The 15,624-nt window shown below is 45.3% G+C and overlaps 1 long non-coding RNA gene across 2 annotated transcripts; it reads left to right on the top strand.

The window, feature by feature from the left end:
* Positions 1-4,219: 4,219 nt before the first annotated feature.
* LOC136328488 (uncharacterized) lies at positions 4,220-14,958 on the top strand. 2 transcript variants are annotated; one of them, XR_010730060.1, is made up of 6 exons: positions 4,220-4,341; positions 4,668-4,771; positions 10,102-10,156; positions 13,758-13,872; positions 14,414-14,568; positions 14,663-14,958. It is a non-coding gene; the product is annotated as an uncharacterized lncRNA (long non-coding RNA). The 2 variants fall into 2 exon arrangements; XR_010730059.1 differs by lacking the exons at positions 4,220-4,341; positions 4,668-4,771 and adding an exon at positions 5,977-6,054.
* The last annotated feature ends 666 nt before the right edge of the window (positions 14,959-15,624 follow it).

Raw genomic sequence — 15,624 nt, 5'->3', positions numbered from 1 at the left:
AGGTCATAAAAGATCTCTCTCTCTCTCCATCCACTTCACCCTTTACTTTTTTTGGAGCCCTGAACCTCCATGTAAGAAATGTGTATCTGAAGCCACCATGCTGGTGAGTCCATATAGCAAAATGACAGAGAGATAGAGAATGATGCTTGGAGCCAAGCTCTTCAAACATCAGCTATGCGAGCCTTCCAGTCCAGGGCCAGACACATAAGTGAATCTTCTGATGAGTCCTGTCCCATTCATCATCTGATTCCAACTGCTTGAGCAACCCCTAGGAAGAACCCCCAGTCCACGAAGTAATAAGAAATTATTGTTATTTTAAGCCACGAAGTTTTCGGGTGATTTGTTATGTCACAATGGTTAACTGATACAGTATTTAATATTTGATGAGTAGTATGAGTCAAGCACTATGCTAAGTGCTGTATAGGCATTACTTCATTTAATCTTGCCTGTCCTTATGAAATAGGCATTTTTACTCACCTTTAGAGAACTTTGTGTCCCCATTTATCATTTAGTCAAAATAAGGTGCACCAGGTAAAGTGTTAGGGGCTGGATATGGAGGTTGGAGACCTGGTCCACCTTCAGGGAACTCACAAAGTGCTTGGAGATAGGTAAGTAAACAGAAGATGTTGGCTGCATTTGCTCTGGACAAACACTGTCATGGTTGGCCATCCTGTGTCCTTTCTGCCCCCTCCTTTTCTCTTGGAAAGCGTTTTTACCTAGAGGCTGCCTCCTCCCCACCTCAGAGGCTGCCACTGTGGTCAGGGCTGCAGGTACTAACAATCCTGCACTCACTTCCTCAGCTACAGTGAGTAGGCATGTGACCAGTGAGACAGAGCTGGGTGCCTACTTGCCGGCTGAGCTTGAACCTGGGAGGGAGGGAGGGAGGGAGGGAGGGAGGGAGGGAGGGAGGGACGGAGGGAGGCAGGAGCTGCCCTGGCGACAATGCCTCCAGTGCCTGAGCCTACACATTCTCCTTTGGCTCTAATTAGTCTGAGCTGAATTTTCTATCAACCAATAGACAATCCAGTGTGGAATTACAGGAGAGGGCTGTTATGGGATCATATTCGATTATGTGTTGGAGTGTGTGTGTCTGTGCATGTCTCTCTGATGGCTTCAGCAGAGAGTGACACCCGAAGTAGATCTTCAAAGACTGGTGGGAGTTAACGAAGACGAAGACGATCCAGGTTGAGGGGGGCAGGTCTGTGCCAGCATCCTGTCTCCAGGGGAAGTAACATTCCAGAAGCCTTAGGGCTTCCGCACTTGAGTCTGGTGCTTCCCAAACATCTATTAAGGGAACACTCTTTCAGAAGGTGCTGTGAGAGAGATGCGCCCAGAGAAAACGGTGAACGAGCTTGCTCTACTTTCTGCATTGCTGGTTTCCTCAGAGCCTTTAATGTATTAATGTGCATGCAGCAACAGAGGCCTTTGTATGCAGAGCACAAATTATGCTCTCCCTGTTGGATGGTTTTGGAAAGTTATGCTGAGCACTTTTCTATGAGGTGTGGAGTAATAAATCACCCAGAAACATATCCTGCCATCCTGGGTCTAATTGGCTTCACTGTCATAAAATCAAATTACATGCTACCAAAGACAATACAAACACAACCTAATGGGTAAACAACAACAGATGAATTACTATAGACTTGTGAATAGTTTCTGCAGCCTTCAGTCTGTTTTGCATATGACTGGCTCTCAACCAGGCATTGTTCTGTGGTTCACTGGTACTCAATGTAGATGTCCTGGACAAGTGCCACCTGCCGACAAGAGTGTAGGCACATTGGCTCAGTGGAAACCTCCACGAGAGGAGCCCATTTTTATGAACTAAGCCACAGGATTTGCAGAGACTCAGCAAGAGATCACCCGGACAGACAGGCAGTGTCAGGGACAGGGATTGGGATTTTATCTTCAAGGGAATAGGGAGCCTCCGGAGGCTCTTACCAGGGGGAGTACAATGATCAGGTGTGTTTTAGAAAGTTTATTCTCAGAGAAAGGATTTGGAGTGGGGGCTGTTGCTAGAAACAAAGAATCTAGCCAAGAGGTTATTCAGTAATGGAGGAGAAGTAATTTAGGGGCTGAACTAAGGGAGTGGCCACAGAATGGAGAGAAGGCACCACCTGAGAAACATTTAGGGCAGTGGTCCCCAACCTTTTTTGGGCCACGGACTGGTTTAATGTCAGAAAATATTTTCATGGACCGGCCTTTAGGGTGGGATGGATAAATGTATCACGTGACCAAGACAAGCGTCAAGAATGAGTCTTAGACGGATGTAACAGAGGGAATCTGGTCATTTTTTAAAAATAAAACATCATTCAGACTTAAATATAAATAAAACAGAAATAATGTAAGTTATTTATTCTTTCTCTGCAGACTGGTACCAAATGGCCCACAGACCGGTACCGGTCTGCTGCCCGGGAGTTGGGGACCACTGATTTAGGTGGTAGAATTGATTGATTTGGCTCTGGAGCTGCTTTGGAGTGTGAAGGGGGGGCCTGAGGCAGGAGGTGGGTGGAGTCAAGAATGACCCACACTTCCAGAATTGTTTAATAGCGTGAACAGCTGTGGCCCTACGGATTCCAGACAGCCCCATACAGTGAGAACAATGCAGAAGAGAGCTCAGTTTGAATCCTGACTCTGTCAACTACTTACTATTATAGCCTTGTGCAAGTAAGTTAACATCTCAAAGCCTTGTTTTTTTTAATCTGTAAAACGGGATAATAATACCCCCTATCTTGTAGATATAAAGTAACTGGCACATGGTCTGTACTTAACAAGCGGAAGAGCTGCTGCTACTAAGATACCGACACAGAAGGAGGTGCAGTTAAGGAGAAAGACAGCGAGTCATTTCAGAAATGCGGCATTTGAGGAGACTTAGCGCCTTGAGCAGGTGTTCAGTAGGATGTTAGATATATGGGTATGAAACTCGGGAGAAAGGTCTGGGCTCAAACCAATCAACCTTTTGGAATTAGAGCAAGGCAGGAAGTACATGAGAGCAGCCGGAGAGAGTGCAGTTAGGGAGAGGAAAGGAGGGCTTGAGAGAGAACCTTGGGGTATCACCTTCCGGAGCGGGGCAGGAGAAGGGAACCTGCAAAGAGACTTATAGTGATGAGAAATCAGGAGATGAAAACCAAAGTCAAAAGAGCTGGTTTTGCACTCAGCTCCATCACTTAATTGGCTGTGTGATCCTTGGTGATCCATGTAGCCTCTCTAAGTCTCAGTTTTCTCATCTGTAAAATGGGAATGTTACTGATGATGCCTTCTTTGGGAAACTTTTGGTGAGCTAAGGTCAGTGAAATTATTTTTTAAGCCAGAAAGGCTTGTAAGTTTTTTTTCCCTCCAGACTGAATCAGCCTGGACCTAAAAACAAGATAACTTTAAGAGGGAATCTGTGAGCCTAACCAGGTGGTGGCACTGTGGGTAGAACATCAACCTGGGATACTGAAGACGCAGGGTGGAAACCCTGAGGTCGCCAGCTTGAGCACGGGGTCATAGACATGATACCATTGTTGCTGGATTGAAGCTCAAGGTTGCTGGCTTGAGCCCAAGGTCGCTGGCTCTGTGCGAGCTCTCCCCTACCACACCCCATCAGAGTGTGTATGAGAAAGCAATCAATGAGCAACTAAAGTGCCACAACTATGAGTTCATACTTCTCATCTCTCTCTCTTCCTGTCTGTCTGTCCCTGTCTGTCTCTCTCTCTCTCTTGCAAAAAAAGGAAAAAAAAAACACAAAAAACAACTGGCCTCACTTGCTTGGTGGGAATTGCAGCACACTCAAATTCCTACCAAGCAGTTCTGGGATTCCTGGGCAGGATACCACAAAGGAGTGTACAGTAGTCCTTCCTTATCTGGGTGGATAAATTCCAAGACCCCCAATAAATGTTCAAAACCACAATGGCACCAAACCTTATATATACACTGTTTTTTCCTGTACTCACCTGTTCAGTTAGAGAGGACGCATTTCCCGGCATATCTGAATTGCCAGCGTCACTGCTCTTAGTGACTAACAGGCAGGGAGAGTATACCTGAGTGGATACGCTGGACAAAGGGATGGCTCAAATCCGGGCAGGACCGAGCAAAGACTCCGGAGATCGCATCATACCACTCAGAACTTAAAACTTGTGAATTGTTTATTTCTGGAATTTTCTGTTTAATATTTTTAGGTTGTGGTTGGCAGCGGTTAAGTAAAACTGTGTAATGTGAAACCGTGAGAAGGGAGAGTTAACGTACTTTGCTCTGAGCTAAGGTCACCAAGCCCCTTCTGAGGAAAGGGGTCCTTCCGCGCACAGGCCCTCCCGTTTCCCCTGCCCGGCCCCAGCACCCTGGCTACACCTGGTGGGATGAGGGGTGAGTCCTGCTCCCAAAGCAGCTGACTGGCCAGCAGCCCCCCAAACCTGCCCAGGGACCATGCCCTAGAGGCCCTGCCCTCTCCTGCGTGGAAGCTATATTCAAGTTCACCAGGGGCAGCCCAGTAACCGCTAGGGGTGGGGGCGCTGGTGGCGGAGTGCGGGCCGCCCGTGGCGCACCTGCAGCTGGTGGGGGCCGAGGCGCCGGGTGCCTGGTGGAGCTGTTCGCCTCCTCCTGCTCTCCAGCTGTTTCCAGTCTCCTTCCTTTCAGTGCCTTCACCAGAAACTCCCACGGGTCAAGGTAACCTGAGAGTGTTGTTCTTGCAGCTTGGAGGAGTCTAATTATTATGGGAGAGTCTCCGGATCCCTCTGGAGAGAGCGGAGTTTGCTCCGAGTGAAGCCACATGGCTACTCGAAGAATGGAGATGCGGGTAAGTCTTAACCGGGGACTGGTAAGCAGGACCGTGGCGTTCACACAACAATGAAATCCCGCAGCTGGGGAAACAGACAAGGACGCCCTTTGTGTGCTGCTAAGGAGCGATCCACAGGACATTTTCCCAAGTGAAAGGTGTGAGGTTCGGGACGACGCTTACCTATCACTTGTGTGGCAAAGTGAAATTCATAAAACATCTCTGGAATATCCCATACAGTCTAATGACACTGGTTGTCTGGCGGCAGTGGCAAGTAAAGGAATTTTCACTGATCATCCTGTGAGAACTTTCAAAAATCTTAAACCGTGAAATTAAATCACCTACTTTATCAAATCAGGAAAAAGAAAAAAAAAAAAACCTTTTAAAAATGTGGCCTATGCAGTTGAACAGTTCTGAGTTTTGTTTGGCTTTATAATTAATTGCTGTGTAATGTCGAACAAGTTACTCAACTTCTCTGAACTTGGTTTCTTTATCTGTGGAATAATAACGGCGACGCCTGCCTGATGTGACTGCTGTAGTGCTCCACTCTGCCTGGCACGGAGTAGCCATTGAACTTTGGCTCCTGCTGTCATTGCCAATTTTCCTACAAGGCATTTTTTTATCCTGTTTCCTGCTCCTTAACCTATAAAACTTCAAAGTTGTGGTATCTTTTGTTTGAATTGTTGCCCTTTTTTGTTTGTTTGTTTTTTGTTTAATATTCTTTGTGAGCTAAGAGCCATAAGGGTTGGGCCAAAAAAAATAAATAGAATCAGCTTCTGCTGTACTCAAAATAGGTTCTTCTATTTGAAATGGGCTCATTTCTTTGGCCCCAGCTGATGCCTGACTTCCTCTGGCTTTAGAGTGAGCTCTCCTCCCGTCCCCTCCTGGGTCCCCCCTGCTGAAAGTCTCCTGACAGGCTGGCCATGGATTCTCTAAACGCTTCTAAATCCCTGGGAACACAGTCTACGTTTCGGTATTTTGATATTAGCTACTATTATGGCCCCCACTTCCCATCATCTTCAATCACAATATTTTGTACATTACAGTCACTGAACTGTGACCAGAATTCCAGCACAGCATTGGCTCCAGGACTCAGATTCTGGACGAGGGCCAAGTAGTGCCTTTTTCTGACAGGTGACAGACAGGACCTAAGCCAGCTCAGGCCCTATGTCTTGCTGGCACCAGGGGGCACTATCTTTTCAGCTATTTTCTTGGTTTTGCTTTCGCCTTCTGAAGGATGGGCTGGCTGTGTTCGTATGGCGGTGAATGGGCAATAAAAGCTACAAGGATGTGATTGTGGAAAGGTAAGCTGGCTTTGTGTGCCTGCTTTTTTTCTCTCTGTGGGGACTGAGCATTCTTAGGTTCAACCCCAGAGCCCAGGCTCAGCCCAGGTCTGGAATGGGACCCAGGAATGTGCATTTCAGTAAGCAGTACACATGTGCCAAAGGCCAGACTTGGGGAAACTTGTGAAAGCAGCACAGGTATTGGTATTGTATCTATAAATTTTTTAAAGTGTGTGTTGACTCTCACTCATGGTGGCATTGCCCTCCTGGGCCTCATATTTGTTAGGTCTCCACATGGAGCATCTTCCAGGCTTAAACTGGGGTGCTGAGGGGCCACTGCCAGCTTGGAACCACTTAGACCTCTTTTCGAGTTCTGGTGTAGTGGCAGAGTCTAAGGTTCAGCTCGTGTCCGTGCTGCTGCCCCTGAGTTAGTTCCTAGATCGCGCCATTGCCACCAGGGCGGTCTGTTCCTTCCTGCTTGCTCACCGTGTCCAGATCTAATTTCCACTTAGTAGTCTGCTTCTTTCTGTGGGCTGGGGCCCCTTGGCAATCTCTCCCCTGTTTGCTACAAGCCCAACGTTGCATCAGTAAGTGCACTTTACCTGGGACGTGGTTGTTTTGCGGCAGGAGAAGACCCACCAGAATACTGAATGCAACATGTTACCAGAGGAGGTCTTTTTTGTTCTCCAATGTAGATGACCTTATTTCTGTGAGGTAAAGGGGAGTACATGCCTTGTGGGGGAGTTATTCATCAAGCAGCTGCAGCTGGGCATCCCGCTCAGGAGGAGGGTTGAAGGACCACATTTGGTTATAGTTTGTGTGTTCCTTCTCATGTAGTGACCAGGTGTTCTGCTCTGGGTGTCTTGTTGAGGTGTGATGAGACAAGAAGTGGGGTCAGGACAAATTCTACAAGTCTGTTTGTGTCTGCACCTGTCTTTTTCTTCCCTCTTGTTTCAGTGGAGGGAGTGTTATTCCCACGTCAGCGTCCCTTCCCACCCTGTGGGGTTTAGGTCCCATCCCCTGATCTTCTCAAGAACTTTGCTCCTTTCGGGATCCTCTCTTTGCTGCCCCAGGTAGACAGTTCTCATCCCAAATGTGCTCTATTTCCAATTATAAAAACACCTGCCCTTGGCCCGAGCTACCCTAACTCACTTTTCTATTCCCCTTTAAGAACCAAATATCTCAAAACATTTGTCTATGGATGCCGCCTTCACTTCTCCACTTTCCATTTACCCTTGCTTTTATTTGGTTTCTGTTTTTAGCGAGGCGATTCACACACATATTGTAAAGAGCCAGGTGATTCTGTAAGACTTGTGGAAAGCGGCAGTGCCCACAGAGATAACTGCATACTTATAACTCTTTTTGCTGGTTTTTTTTGGGGGGCCATTTAACTCTGTGTTTTCAAATAAGACACTAGTACTGTATTATCCTACTTCTTGATCGCTCATTTTAAACAGTATCTACTGACTTAGAGAGGATGCGGATTCATCGCATCCTTTCCTCTCCCCATAGCACGGGCGTGAACTCTCCCCGCCCCGAACCTCCCTTATGTCTGGGTAAAGCTATGGTTACATCGTCATTTTGCTTAGTTCATGTCAGTGTTTCCTCTATTGTGATTCGGAGAGCTGGGTCATGAAGTAAATCTAGATGACTTCTTCTTTCTCATACAACTTTTAATTTTCTTTGGGAATAATGTTTTTTTGTTTGTTTGCTTTGTTTTCTATGTACTTATCACCAGTTCAACTTCAACCGTGATTATTAACTATCCTATCAAAATGTTTCGATTTATTTATCAATTTTATTCTCTTGAAGAAATCTGTTCCAGAGCCTTCAGATCTTTTCCAGGTGAGCCCTTCTCCAGACCTGGTGTAGTGCAGCCTCTTAAGAGGCTCCTTTACCACCTGCCTGGGGTTCTCGTTATCTTTTTTCTGGGCTGTGACTCCACTTTTCTTCTTTCCTGTTTTGGTGGAACACACCTAGTAACTTCTTTTTTCTTTTTTTCTTTTTCTTTTTTAAATGAAGTGAGAAGCAGGGAGGCAGAGAGACAGACTCCTGCATGTGCCCGACAGGCATCCACCCGGCATGTCCACTAGGGGGCGATGCTCTGCCCATCTGGAACTTTGCTCTGTTGCAGCCAGAGCCATTGTAATGCCTGAGGCGGAGGCCTTGGAGCCATCCTCTGCACCCAGGCCAACTTTGCTCCAATGGAGTGTTGGCTGCAGGAGGGGAAGAGAGAGACAGAGAGAAAGGAGAGGGGGAGGGGTGGAGAAGCAGATGGGCGCTTCTCCTGTGTGCCCTGGCCAGGAATCGAACCTGGGACTTCTACACGGGTCAATGCTCTACTGCTGAGCCAACCAGCTAGGGTCACACCTAGTAACTTCTTGAATAAAGTATAAGGGAAGTAAATTTATTGAGACCTTGCAAGCTTAATGGCCTTCATTTTAACCTTTTATTTAATTAGTTGGTTTGGGAATATGAATATTTTATTTTGAAAATAACTTCAGAATATTGAAGACAATGTTCCACTGTGTTCTAGCTTCCAGTGCTGTGATTGAAAAGTTCCCAAACATTCTGATTCTTAATTCTCTATATATCCACCCATTTTTCTCTTTAGAAGCTTATGGAATCTACTCTTTCTCTTTGGTGTTCTGAAATGTTATAATGATGTGCTTTGGAATAGGTTTTCCTCCATCCATGTTGATAGTTCAATTATAGAAAATTTTCTTGAATTATCTCATTGATAATTATCTCCGCTCTGTGTTTCTTGTGTCTTTCTGGAACTCCTATTATAGGACCTCCTAGACTGGATTGATCTTTTAATTTTCTATAGAGGAAATTTCTTTCCTACACTTCATGCTTTTGGCATTTTTGCCTCAGTTTTATTGTTCCAGCTCTTCTGCTGACATTTTTTTTATTTCTGTCATAAAATACTTAATTTCTAAAGGCTTTTGGTTTTTGCTGTTGTTCTTTGAAGGTCCTATTTTACTTGTGTGTGTGTGTGTGTGTTGTGTGTGTGTGTGTGTGTGTGTGTGTGGTTGCAATATTTTTCTCTAATTTCTTTGAGGATTTAAATATACATAATTTCCTGGAAGTTTTCTTCCTCTTGTTATCTCCAAATAGCTCTTTCATATTAAAGACTTTCTATTAAAAAAAACAAAACACCTTTTTTTTCCTTTTTCTTCTTTTTCCAAGTGAGAGGACGGGAGATGGAGAGACAGACTCCTGCATGGGCCCCAATTAGGATTCACCCGGCAACCCCCATCTGGGATCGATGCTCTGCCCATCTGGGGCCATGCTCAAAAATGAGCTATTTTTAGCGCCTGAGGCTGAGGCTCCATGGAGCCATCCTTAGCACCTGGGGCGATGTGCTCAAACCAATTGAGCCATGGCTATAGGAAGGGAAGAGAGAGAGAGAAGGGGGAGGGGGAGGGTTGGAGAAGCAGATAGTCACTTCTCCTGTGTGCGCTGACTGGGAATTGAACCTGGGACATCCATATGCCGGGCCAGCACACTACCACTGAGTCAACCTGCCAGGGCCTTAAAGACTTTCTAAAATTAAGATTTAATTTAAAAGTTTTTATTTTTTGTTTGAGAGAGAGAGAGAGAGAGAGAGAGAAGTGTCGACCTGTTTTTCCACCTATTCATGCACTCATTGGTTGATTCCTGTATGTGCCCTGACCAGGACTGAACCTGCAATGTTGGCATATGAGGACAAGGATCCAACCAACTGAGCCACTGGACCAGGGCTAAAGACTTTTCTTTTTTTTTAGATATAATAGTTGCTGTTTGCTTATATTTGACAGGTGGGACCAAAAAGCTGAGTTAAAACTCTGTTAACATGAGTGGAGTTTATCAACTCTAGGCTTCACAGGAGGGCAGTCTGGCTTGGCCGTTTCCTTGGGGAACCCTGATGTAAATACTTTCCCTCTCACTAATTAGTTTTCCAAGAGACACCTCTCTGCTTGTGCTCTGGAAGGTGAGGCAGGGAAGAACCCTTGCAGAGTCTCAGCACAGGTAAGAACACAGTTTCTTACCTCATTGTGGTTTGTTTGTTTTTGTTTTTTGCAGATGATAAATCCTGTCTTCTGCCAGATGAGGAAGAGCCGTTAAAAGACTACTCAAAGTATGGTAGAAGTTCTACGCATATAATTTCTCTTTAAACTGCATTCAAACAATTTTCCTGGTTTTAATGCCAATTATCAGCCCCCTTGCCTCACCTCCACTTTGAAGGTTTCCTGGTGCCACCAATTTCTGAGACTTTGAAGGTGTAAGTTGTATGGGTTTTGAGTTCCCTCACGACCTACTTTGGAGTCAGCTTTCTCCAGGCTGTTAAATCAGTTAGCACTTACCTAATGGTGCCCAGCTCTCCAGATTTTGTGGTTGTTTTGTCTCCTCCCCATCTCACCATCCTCGTGGGTTTAGGTTAAAGACAATCACTTTATTGTTCATTTTGTGGGACTTCAAGAGGAGTAACAATAGATGCATGTGCTCGCTCACTTAGTAACCAACTTCCCCCCCCTCTGACTCCACCCCCTCTGATATTGCTCTCACTTAGTCACCTGTGACCCCTGCGTTCTCAAATCCAACCAGCCGTGTTCCATCCCTGACTTGCACCCTCTCAGCAGCCGTAGTTAAGACCAAATTCTCTCTTCTTGGCAGGTGCTCTTCTCTTGGCTTCTGGAACAACAAACGCACCTTTTTGGTTTTCTCCCTGCTTCTCAGATGCCCCCTTCTCAGTTTTTTTCTTAGTTCATTTTCCTCTATCCATTCTCTAAAGGGTGGTGTCCTCAGGGCTGATCCTAGGCCATCCTCCCTCTTCTCCAGTACTTACTCCTTCAGGAATCTCACTCTTGGTCCTGGCCGGTTGGCTCAGCGGTAGAGCATTGGCCTGGCATGCGGGGGACCCGGGTTCAATTCCTGGCCAGGGCACATAGGAGAAGCGCCCATTTGCTTCTCCACCCCCCCTCCTTCCTCTCTGTCTCTCTCTTCCCCTCCCGCAGCCAAGGCTCCATTGGAGCAAGGATGGCCCGGGCGCTGGGGATGGCTCCTTGGCCTCTGCCCCAGGTGCTGGAGTGGCTCTGGTTGCGGCAGAGCGACGCCCCGGAGGGGCAGAGCATCGCCCCCTGGTGGGCGTGCCAGGTGGATCCCGGTCGGGCACATGCGGGAGTCTGTCTCACTGTCTCTCCCCATTTCCAGCTTCAGAAAAAAAAAAAAAAAAGGAATCTTACTCTTTTGTTCATGGCACCAACACCGGCCTCCTTTGATTACCCAATTTTTCTATCCAATTGCCTAAGTATCTCCCAGGCATGTTTAATTTTAAATCACGTATCCAAAACAGAACTCCTTTGTTGGAAGGTTTCTGATTACTGATTCAATCTCCTTACTAGGGATTGGTCTATTCAGGTTTTTCATTTCTTCCTGATTCAGTCTTGGTAGGTTTTACGTTTTTAAGAATTTTCCCATTTCTTCTAGGTTGTCCAGGAACTTGTTGGCGTCTAGTTGTTTCTCATAGCTTCTTATGAACCTTTCCATTTCTGTGTCTCAGTTGCAATGTCTTCTTTTTCATTTGTAATTTTGTTGATTTGCAAAACAGAACCCCTGATTTTTTTGTCTCTAAATTTATTCCTCATCAAGTTTTCCTCACCTCCCCAGATATACAAGCAGAAATTGGAGAATCAGTCTATTTTCCCCTATTCCTTACACTCAACATCCAAAACACCAACCAGCCTTCTTGACTCTACCTCTGCAATGTGTCTCCAGTCTATCCGTTTTCTCCATCTTCGCTGCCATCCCCTGAATCTATATAAACCACTATCATCTCTTGCCTTGACTATTACAACAGTTTCTGAACTGGTCTCCCGACTTTTTCTCTTGGTTCCCTAAAATCTATCCCCCACACAAATGATCTTTTAAAAACTGAGTATTCTCTTTTCTGATGAAAATATTTTCCTTGTTCTTAAAATCCAAACTTGTTACCATGATTTACACCAGACATAGTGGCTTTTCTACTAGAGACCCTTGTGGTTTCCCTTGGTAACACTACTTCTTCTGGGTACCACAGTCTCCTGCTAGGACATGGAGCCCTCCAGGTGCCAACGCACAGATCTCACCTATTTTTGTATATTTCATCTGGTTAGTAGAGTGCCAGGGAAGTGAAATTCATGCCTTCATAGCAAACAGCTTTGAGTGAAAACTGCTTTCTAGTTTTGCTTATGGACTCCTCCTTTCAATAGGATTTGGACACAGGTTCACAGAGGAGGGCAGTTTGGGAAGCTGGGGCTTGAGTGGGCAGGAGGTGAATCTGAGTTACAGCACTGGGTGGCACTAACAACCATTTTTCTTATCGACAGCTAAGACCTTGCTTTTTGAGCAAGATGCTTAACCAGATGTTCTTCCCAAAAGACTCCTCTATCTTTCAAGCAATCACAGTTCACCAGAATCTTCATCTATCACCACCTACTTTTAAAAAATTCTCTAATTACCCCATTTCCCTCTAGAATATCAGCATATATTCTTGAGGGTCCAAAAGAGATACTGGTTCCACCCCCACCCACCCAGTCTGGGGCTTATTCAATAAGGTCCTTTTTAAAATTTATGATCCTAAAGTTCTATTTCTATTTGAGATGCTTTGATAAGTGTGAAACCACCTATTTTCTGACCTGCGAGATAGCAGCAATTCTCTAAGATTCAGAAGTGACTTGTTTGCTGATAGCTGAGAACTTGAAATGCACATCAGCTAATTCAACCTCATGAAATAATCTATCAGGAGGTAAAATCAACAATGCAGATAATTCAGATAGCCTACCAGCCCACACAATTTTCACTAGGCTTATTTCTCCCTGGGGCAGTCAGGAGAGCGCCTGTGCAACATAGACAATGAACACAATCAAATTATCCTTCTTATTATATTCACGGCTTGTTCCTGGGTTTGGCCATATGTTTATGAGGGAATTCTAAATTGTGGAAGAAGTATTTTTCACCCTATTTCCAGTAACTGTTCTATTTTTCTCTGAATTCACTATAGGATTACTCATAGCATAGATACTGCCTGGAATTGGAACATTTCTCCCAAGGCCCTTAGTAATCTTCCTTTTTCTTCCCTTGAAGAGCAGGAGAGCACATGGAATTTTCTTGCAATGAGGTTGCCCTTGAAGAAGATTTCATGGGCTCCATCTGGGTGAGGGACATGCACAGTGACTTAGCAGTTTGTAGCCCCCTGGGAACAACTCTCAGATGGGAGATTGGCAATATGATCATTGCATGGACTTGAGTGTCATAGAGGCCTGGGTTTAAATACTGGCTCTGGCATTATGGTTGATATTGGACAAATCACAAATCATTTATCCTTCCTAAGTCTTAGTGTTCTCATTGTGAAAACGGGGCTTTTAAAAGCACCTTTGTCTTAGTGTTGCTATGAAGATTACATGAAGTAATCTGTATTCAAAGTACTTATTGTACAGAGATGGGGCCATAAATGTTAGCTATCATTAATCATCAGAGCTAGGTGGAGAACTGTGCCTTCCTCAGACTGTAGCAATTCTGTGGAAGCCTGTCCGTGTGCACCAAAGATCCAGCTGACGCACTGTTTATCAGAAGGGCTGTCCTTGCAGGGATGTATACCCTTCAGGGTCTCCTGTTGGTTCCCATGGTTGACTCTGGGTGCAAAATGTGCTGCAACTGTGCAGAAAGCTGGTCCTGCCTGTGACTTCTGCTTCTTTGGCCAGAGGTGGGACACAAAGAGAGGGAGAGCTGCCCCCACACTTTTGGAGCCCCATTGGGAGTTAGCGCTCTGTCTTGCTCTGAGGATGCCAAGACTTCAAGGACATTGTGAGAGAGCAGGTAAGGGCAGTCCTGCAATGTCAAAGCAAAACAGAAATTAGACCTAGCCATACTAGTTAGTCAAGGGATAACAATGATAAGAATAAAATATTTTTTGGCCCTGGCCAGTTAGCTCATTGTGTAGAGCATTGGCCCAGTGTGCAGATGTCCTGGGTTTGATCCCTGGTCAGGGTACACATGAGAAGCAACCATCAGCTTCTCTTCCCCTCCCTCTCCCCCTTCTCTTACTCTTCCCTTCCCATAAGGGCACATGCAAGAGTCTATCTCCCCTCCTCTCACTTAAAAAAAAAAAGAATTAAACATTTCTAAAGATTAAAATAATAGCCTGTTCAGAACTTACCATGCACTGCCCTGTCTTCCCGACAACACTGTGAAGCTGGTACCCTGCCCATTTCCAGGTGTAGATGAGCTGAAAGACAGAAAAGTACCTCTGGTCTTATAGTTGGTAAGCATCAGAGTCAGAATTTGAACACAGGTTTGTTTGAGGGGGAAAAGGAATGTAAAAACATTCTAGTCTCTCTTTAATTACCCCCAAACACAGGCGGTCTCAGACCAACCCCTCTAATGGGCAGTGTACGGGAGCTTCAGGCATATGGACAACTTCTGCCCTTCAGATGCCCCGTGGGCACCCTGTCTTCCCATCAGCCCCTGAGCTGCCCGCTCCCTCCGCTCCCGCCGGAGGAGCCTTTTCAATAGGTAATTACAAATGAAAGACCTGGTTGTCTGCTCTGCTCATTTCTTTCTCCTTCCTCCTATTTACTATAATCAGGACGTCCTGTTTTTCATTTAGAATAGGCAATTACTTTTCTGTCGACTGAAGACTCGTGGAAGCAGACTGAGCCTCATTTCTACAGTCATTTGCAGGGACGGGATTGAGAGATAGCCTGACTCCCCAGCGTCTCTCCCCCTCTCGTCATAGACCTTATCTGATGATGACATCAATCACAGCAGCAACAGCCAACATGGCAGTGACAGGGTAAATGACTGTGGCGCTTCCTCCCTTATCTGGAAAATGATGACTACAATTCTCCATCTGTTCCCCTGAGCTGCACTGTGGTGTGGTCTAACTTTATACAGAAGTATAGTTAACAGCCTGCCCCACCCTAGGGGTGGTATAATAAACACGAAAATAAATTTGTGTTTTTCCACTTGCCTGGGACTCATTTTCATTTGCAAAGCAACTCTTTTTTAAAGGAAGTGAGTAAGAGGTACCATGTCTCTTTAATGCTAGAGGGGCCGGGTTAGCTGTCATATAATTAAGCAAATAGCAAACAAAACTTGTCTGGAAGTGCTTTCTTTTCTTTCTGATGAAAAAAATCTCAATTATCTGACCTACTTTATGCTATGCAAACATTTTTGAGAACCTTCAAAAGCCCCAAGAAACAGTTTGTCTCCATGCTCCTGGCCATGGTCAGAAGTGAGAGCATTCTAGTCCACATCTTGAGCTTTGCCTTAGAAACCCAAGCCCTGTGCTCCTGGGCTCCTGGCATTGCAAACTAGCAATCTTCTGCCAAAAGCACCAGCCAAACTCTATTCCATCTATTTCAGTTCTTCTCTTTTCATCAGAATATGTTTTTACAGGTGCATGCTGATTCTCAAACTACTCTTCAGCTTCATATGTTGTTAAAATCTTCATGGGTTCAAGGTGAAAGTGTAATCAGAGAAAGCTGATGAATGGGAACGGGACCATTGATCTTTTCCCTCTCCCCACCACCTCTCATTTTTTTTTAAGTGAGAGGAAAGGAGATAGAG

The sequence above is a fragment of the Saccopteryx bilineata genome, chromosome 3 (genome assembly GCF_036850765.1).
Source record: "Saccopteryx bilineata isolate mSacBil1 chromosome 3, mSacBil1_pri_phased_curated, whole genome shotgun sequence".
Classification (NCBI taxonomy): Eukaryota; Metazoa; Chordata; class Mammalia; order Chiroptera; family Emballonuridae; genus Saccopteryx; species Saccopteryx bilineata.
Note: the sequence above shows the minus strand (reverse complement) of the source record. Positions and strands in the feature narration are given on the sequence as shown.